Below are 8113 nucleotides of genomic sequence, written 5' to 3' on the forward strand. Positions count from 1 at the left end.
GTTTAGGAAAAAATATTCAACCACGGAAAACATTTTTATCCTACACTCGTTAATCTCTATATATCTTTCACAAAAGAAATAATTATATTGTTCCTTTATTGATTTTAAGAAAGCGTTCGATACTATATGGCGTGTAGGTCTATGGAAAAAGTTAATTGCTCAAAATATAAGTGGAAAAGTTTTCCGAGTCATTTACAATTTATATTTGAACACTTTAGTCTTGTGTTAAAATTGGAAGCGAAATGTCAGATTTTTTTCATGTGTAATGTCGGAGTAAAACCAGGTGAAAATTTATCTCCGATTTTATTTTCCTTGTATTTAAATGATTTAGAAAGTTTTTTTAAGTGAAAATAATGTAAATTCATTGGAAGAAATTGAAACTGCATGTTTACGTTACACACATTGGATTGTATCTGAAACTTTTTATTATCTTGTATGCCGACGATACTGTTCTGATGTCGGAATCAAGAGATGGTCTCCGAAAAGCACTTGATTGTTTCCATAGATATTGCGAAACATGGAAACTTACTGTAAATGTAAATAAAACAAAAGTAGTGATTTTTGAAAACAAGAAAAATAGAAGAACACATACATTTACTTTTAATAATGATAGGCTAATAATTGAAGATTCCTACTCATATCTTGGTATCATATTCAATTATAATGGAAAATTTTGCAAAGCTAAAAATAAGTTAATAGAACAAGCGAATAAAGCACTTTATGCTCTAAACAGGAAAATCCGAAATGCTTCACTTCCGATTGATATCCAACTTAAATTATTTGATTCACTTGTGGCTCCTATCTTATATGGTTGCGAAATATGGGGATATGAAAATACTCAAATTACTGAAAAAATCCACATGCAATTTTGTAAAAATATTTTAGAATGAAGAAATAATAATTCATTTTTGCTTGTTACGAGCATTTTCATTGGCTTAAAAATTTACTTTATCAGCCCATAAAGGAAAAAATGGCGTCGCCGTTTGTAACGTTGCTTCTGATTGGCTGAGATGACGGCGCATTAATTTCATAGACAAAAGAGTCCCAAAATGAATTTTAAATGTTGAAGAGATTATCTTTAGTAAATTGAATTATAAGGATTAATTTGAATAGATTTTTTATGTTATGGAGATATAACACAAAAATCTGAGTGTACTCTCATCATAAACCGCTTCGCGGTTTATTTTGAGTACAATCAGATTTTTGTGTTAAATCTCCATAACATAAAAAATCTATTCAAGTTAATCCTTAAATACACCACGTTTTATGGTATATGGCGAATTGGGACGATATCCATTAGAAATTGAAATTAAAACAAGAACTGTGACTTTCTGGCACAAGCTCATCACAGGGGGTGGAAAACTATCTAGTGTATTATATACTCTTGTTAATAAACTTCCTTCGCAAGGTCAAATTGAGTACAAATGGCTGGCTTTTGTTCAATCCATTTTTGAAAATACTGGTTTCAGTAATATATGGAATTTCCAAAACACATGCACTATTATTAAAGATAAGTTGAAATTATGTATTAAACAAAGATTAATTGACCAATTTATTCAACATTGGAATAACGATATTACTACTTCTTGGTAAAACTTATTCAATCTTTAAAAGTAAGTGGGAACTAGAACTTATATTCAATCTTTAAAAGTAAGTGGGAACTAGAAATTTATCTCAAAAAGTTGTATCCAGAAGAACGAAAAACTTAATTGAAAAAGGTCGGTGGGCGGGTGTGAGTATAGAGAAAATAGGATTTGTACATTATGTTATATAGACATTGGTGATGAGTTCCATTATTTATACAAATGTGAAAATGATTTAGTAAAGGAAATTCGATACCGGGTCCAGGGCAGCGCCCTGGTTGGGGGGTTCAGGGGGCGAAGCCCCCCGACGGAAAATGGTTTTAAGGAAATGTTTAGCTCCGAAAATGATGTTTGATAATGCTTCGTATTGCTTAAGTAGAGTTATTGAAATCAAACGAATAGGTCTGTTTTCTACCTGTACCTGATTATTATGCGTTAATGTTTTACTCGCTTCTGTTCCATTTGCAAGTACTTTAGGGATTTGATGATAGATGGACGGAACTTTCTTACGTTACGGAATGTTTTCAAGTGTAAAAATTGAATTATACATATATGTGAAAAAAGTGAATGAATATAAAAACAGCGCCTCATATTATAAGGCATGAAAGTCGAACTGATAGATAAATACAGTATACGAAATTTTGTCTTCATAAAGTCTACCTCGACAGGAAGTTTTATTTCTCTATATCGTTCCAACAAATGTGTCAGTAGATTGTGCATTTACTCTGGGTTAAGATTTTGGAACATTAATTCCATATCTAGATGAATTGGTCTTTTCCTATTTAATGACTGAATAGAATCTAGTCCGCTAAACCTGCCTATATTATCAGGGATTTTTTTTTTATTTGCCTAATATATAGACTTTATATTAGGGGAAAACAGCCTAATAATATAGGCAGGTTTTAGCGGACTATCCAAGTAGAACCTACACAGTGTCGCTATAATTTACGAAGTGTCACTTTCCGATATTTTATCTGTGTCGTCTTTTGACTTTGTGTGTCTTTCGGTTTAAGCTTGAAAAAGCCATCTTGTCGTTAATTGTGTCTTCTTCATATTAACGCACCAAACAACACAAGCACTAAACACCCAGAACCCGAAAGGTTGATCGTAATAAACGGATACGACTTCAGGTTTCCATTTCCGGACCTCCAAAACTGCACGGGTATATTTCAGTATCATTAATTTTAGATAAATCATATACGTTTAGGTTATTTTTTACTTTGATTTTACATTCAAGACTTTGACGGATCGACATAGATGTTTTAACTTTACAAGACCATGAATAACTCATACTAGGATTTTTTATGTGCAAGCCCGGTTTTTTTTTTTATAGAGCAAGCTACGCCCCTGATTACAACTGCCCAAGTGAATCCAAAATGAAAGGTATGTTTTCAATATGTAATGTTGCACTTCTGAAAAAACTTGTCAAATTCATATCTAAATTGGAAACCCTAATAGTCTCCTAATGATGTATACTTATTTTTTTCTATATATTTCTTACTTTTATGTGTTTTGGTATGGATATATGTACGGGTATATATCCATGTATGTGTGTTTGTACGTATATGTACGTGTTTATACTTATTTCATACTTATATACATGTATGTGTGTTTGTGCGAATGTGTACGTGTTTATACTTATTTCGTACTTATATACATGTATGTGTGTTTGTACGTATATGTACGTGTTTATACTTATTTCATACTTATATACATGTATGTGTGTTTGTACGTATATGTACGTGTGTTTATACTTATTTCATACTTATATACATGTATGTGTGTTTGTACGAATGTGTACGTGTTTATACTTATTTGTTATTTCATACTTATATACATGTATGTGTGTTTGTACGTATATGTACGTGTGTTTATACTTATTTCATACTTATATACATGTATGTGTGTTTGTACGTATATGTACGTGTGTTTATACTTATTTCATACTTATATACATGTATGTGTGTTTGTACGTATATGTACGTGTGTTTATACTTATTTGTTATTTCATAACTTATATACATGTATGTGTGTTTGTACGTATATGTACGTGTTTATACTTATTTCATACTTATATACATGTATGTGTGTTTGTACGAATGTGTACGTGTTTATACTTATTTCATACTTATATACATGTATGTGTGTTTGTACGTATATGTACTGTTTATTCTTATTTCATACTTATATACATGTATGTGTGTTTGTACGTATATGTACGTGTGTTTATACTTATTTCATACTTATATACATATGTATGTGTGTTTGTACGTATATGTACGTGTTTTATTCTTATTTCATACTTATATACATGTATGTGTGTTTGTACGTATATGTACGTGTGTTTATACTTATTTCATTCTTATATACATGTATGTGTGTTTGTACGTATATGTACGTGTTTATTCTTATTTGATACTTATATACATGTATGTGAGTTTGTACGTATATGTACGTGTGTTTATACTTATTTCATACTTATATACATGTATGTGAGTTTGTACGTATATGTACGTGTTTATACTTATTTCATACTTATATACATGTATGTGTGTTTGTACGTATATGTACGTGTTTATTCTTATTTCATACTTATATACATGTATGTGTGTTTGTACGTATATGTACGTGTTTATTCTTATTTCATACTTATATACATGTATGTGTGTTTGTACGTATATGTACGTGTTTATTCTTATTTCATACTTATATACATGTATGTGTGTTTGTACGTATATGTACGTGTTTATTCTTATTTCATACTTATATTTAAGGATTGATTGTCAATTTTGTTGCTTGCATTGACTGATGAAGAAAGTTAATCTCGTGCAAATGAAGTGAACTGCGAAGCAGTTCATGTAACATTTGCACGAGATTAACTTTCTTCATCAGTCAATGCAAGCAACAAAATTGATAATCAATCCTTATATTTACGTTAACCAATTTAAATATCCCGCTTTTGAAAAAAGTCAAATTATATGTATTCGGTATAAGATTATTATACAATTTGCAACATTGTATCAGTTATCGTACATGTATGTACAGCTACGGAACAGCCGCCAGTCAGTTCTTTTCGTCACCAAGGCAACATAAAATGTAGTTCCGAAAATAACTTCATTCTTTGCGCGTTGTTACAATTAAAAAACGGCGATTTTGAAATATTGTTTTTATGTACAGGATTTAATGGCTTAAATTGTATCATAAAAACATGATCATGTAGCTTCAAATAAAAAAATACTGCGCAGTACTAGCAGTGCAGTCAACGTGTAATCCGGTTGCTCGATTTAGCAGGGGTCCGGTTTTGAAGAAAATTACGATTGTGGTGAAAATGCTGAATAGTTGGTATCTAAACATAATCAAATCTTTTAAAAATCAATTGCGATTGTTATGGAATGTACCTGAATGTTGTATTTCCGTCTGGTAATTGTTTGTAGCTGGCAGTTAAATGTTTATTAACTAAACCTGTTGTGAAATCCAACCCCTGTGTCTATGGTATGCGATGCGGTCCAAGAACCATGCTTCAGGGGCTCAATAAAACGTGTTAAAATGTGGGATTTAGTCGCAGATCACTGGAAGACTTGTGTGTTATTCTTGAAATGTGATAACTTCTCTGTCAACTGGAGTTTTAGGATTAAAATTCTGTATAAAGTAAGTAGAGAAACATTTATTTGAAATGTTGGTGGTTTCCAACGACCCTCGAATGCCGTGGGTTTTGACACTCGCAGAATCGTTTCGTTAGGCTTATGTCACTGAAATCAGCCTGTTTGGTATTTGAGAGCGTATTTTTATGGAATCTATCGTTTCTAAGCTTACATGTATGTCACCGTTTCACATATAGATCTATATATTGTACATATTATCCTAACTATTTGCGTTCGATTATGCCTACTTCGATGAGTGATGAACATCGCTGCGCTCAGTAGCCTATGTTCAGCATTTTCCGGGGCTTGAGCTTAAGTCATCGTTTCTTCAAAATACGTGTAAAATATCTGTAATATCATATTACCAACAATTTCTAATATCACTTTATCAAACATTTCTGTCTGTGTTTCTAAATGTACAGCGATAGGCCACATCCCAGAAAGTTCATTCAAAACTGAAAGCGGCGTAAAACTAGGTTAAAATGTAAACAATGTCAAAATGTATTCTCACGCCGGTCAGAGGTCAGCGCGTGACCAAGCATCTTCATTGGGAAATGAAGTGATCGGAGTTTACTAGTTTCACATTGAGGCGGAGCGAAGTGAAAATGTAAATATACATGTATGTGTGTTTGTACGTATATGTACGTGTTTATACTTATTTCATACTTATATACATGTATGTGTGTTTGTACGTATATGTACGTGTTTATTCTTATTTCATACTTATATACATGTATGTGTGTTTGTACGTATATGTACGTGTGTTTATACTTATTTCAAACTTATATACATGTATGTGTGTTTGTACGTATATGTACGTGTGTTTATACTTATTTCATACTTATATTCGTGTATGTGTGTTTGTACGTATATGTACGTGTGTTTATACTTATTTCATACTTATATACATGTATGTGTGTTTGTACGTATATGTACGTGTTTATACTTATTTCATACTTATATATAGGGTTTGTATGTGTGTTTGTACGTATATGTACGTGTTTATACTTATTTCATACTTATATACATGTATGTGTGTTTGTACGTATATGTACGTGTTTATACTTATTTCATACTTATATACATGTATGTGTGTTTGTACGTATATGTACGTGTGTTTATACTGATTTCATACTTATATATTTACACTTGCTAGGCTTGGTCACTATACGCTGTTATGAAACTGTGTTTCATCACAGTAATACTTGTGTAAACGTAGTTATCGATAGTTAATTGTATAAAGGTGATAATCAATTACATGTTTGTATTACCTTGAGCTAGTAGACATTGTCGGATAGTAGGGAAAAGATGTGTATCTGTTTCCCGGCAAAATTTGTCAGTTGTATCTGTGGATATAGTAACGTCAACTTCCGGTATGTTCTCGGAGGCTATTTTTAGAAACAGTGAGTGTTTAGAGTTGAAACATTGAGTGTGACGTTTATATTGTAAATGGTAAATAATGATATATATAACTTCTATAGTTGTAATAAAGATAATATTGTATCTATGTTGTTACCAACGGAGCGCGTGAATAACAAGTTCCGTCGTATAAAAGGTGGAGTTTCCGGTATTTTCAAATACTTGGCAGCCGGGACGCAAACAGTCAGCTGAATACGGGACAAGCGAGGTAACTCTTGTTTTGGGTTGGGTTTAAATAGGGGAGTTTTGTATAACCTCTGATATTGCGAAATGCAGTATTAGTTGGAAAATAATTGTGTAAGTTAGGAAACGAAGTAAATATTTTTATAACTTTAATATTACGGAATGTAATATTAGAGAAAATAACGTGGAAAATATAGACTGATTTATAAAGTTATTTTGTATAACCAAGATATTTGCGTAATGCAAATACTTGGAAAATAACTGTTGACAATTGTTTAGTATTTATAAAATATTATTATAACCCTTGTGTGTTGCGGAATGCAATATCGGGGAAACTAGAAGTTGGTTAGGGTTCGTTTAAACATATTTTTATAACCTGTGCATGTCTTGAATGAGATGGCCGGGAAAATAAACGACATAGTAAGGACTTTATTATAACTAAGCGTTATTGCATATATGTTCGGGTTGGGATAAAGTTATAATTGTAGAATGATAGGATTTTTGTAGAGTAGGGCTACTGAGCGTCACATATTTTTGTAATTATATATGGTCATTGTCCTATCTGTAAGATTTATGTATCTTTGACAAATGTGCTTTGTATGAACGTATATGTAGACTCAGTGTATATTAAACGTGTGGAATAGTTCTACTTATGTATTAATAAATGATACATCCAGAAGTTTATATTGGAGTTAGCATTGTTTCTGGTACCAGTTAGGTATTAACGTGTATCAACACGGAAAACATTACATTGGTGGCAGCGGAAACTTTTTTGATATTTATAGAATACAGATAGATATATTGCAGATAAATTTTTGAATATTTGGTAACGTCCATTGGTAGATTTTTTTTTTGGTATCAGAATTAGCGTAATTGTTATAGTGCATACTTAGAGGATGTATCTTAGGAATAGGAAGTTACAATCTCCCACTTTAAGAGGGAGGGAAAATGTTGATAGGCCACATAGAGCACTTGACTCCAATTCTCCGTCATGCCGTGGTACGTCGCCAATTCCGAGCGTTATGGGAGTCAACGATCCAGTAGATAGGGCGCATAGCCAAGGATCAGAAGTAGCCGAAAGTCCAGTTCGAGATAACGAAACAGTGTTGGAGAGACACTGCAATGGAACGTTGGATAGCCATATTCAACAAAATACATCAGACAGCGTCGACAATAATCGCTGGGACGGCAACAGGGATAATTTCCGGAATGGAAATATTCCTCATACAGAAGTAAATTTTCATCATGGGAATATGGATAATTTCCGAAATGGAAATATCCAAAACA

The sequence above is a fragment of the Argopecten irradians genome, chromosome 7 (assembly GCF_041381155.1).
Source record: "Argopecten irradians isolate NY chromosome 7, Ai_NY, whole genome shotgun sequence".
NCBI classification, from domain to species: domain Eukaryota; kingdom Metazoa; phylum Mollusca; class Bivalvia; order Pectinida; family Pectinidae; genus Argopecten; species Argopecten irradians.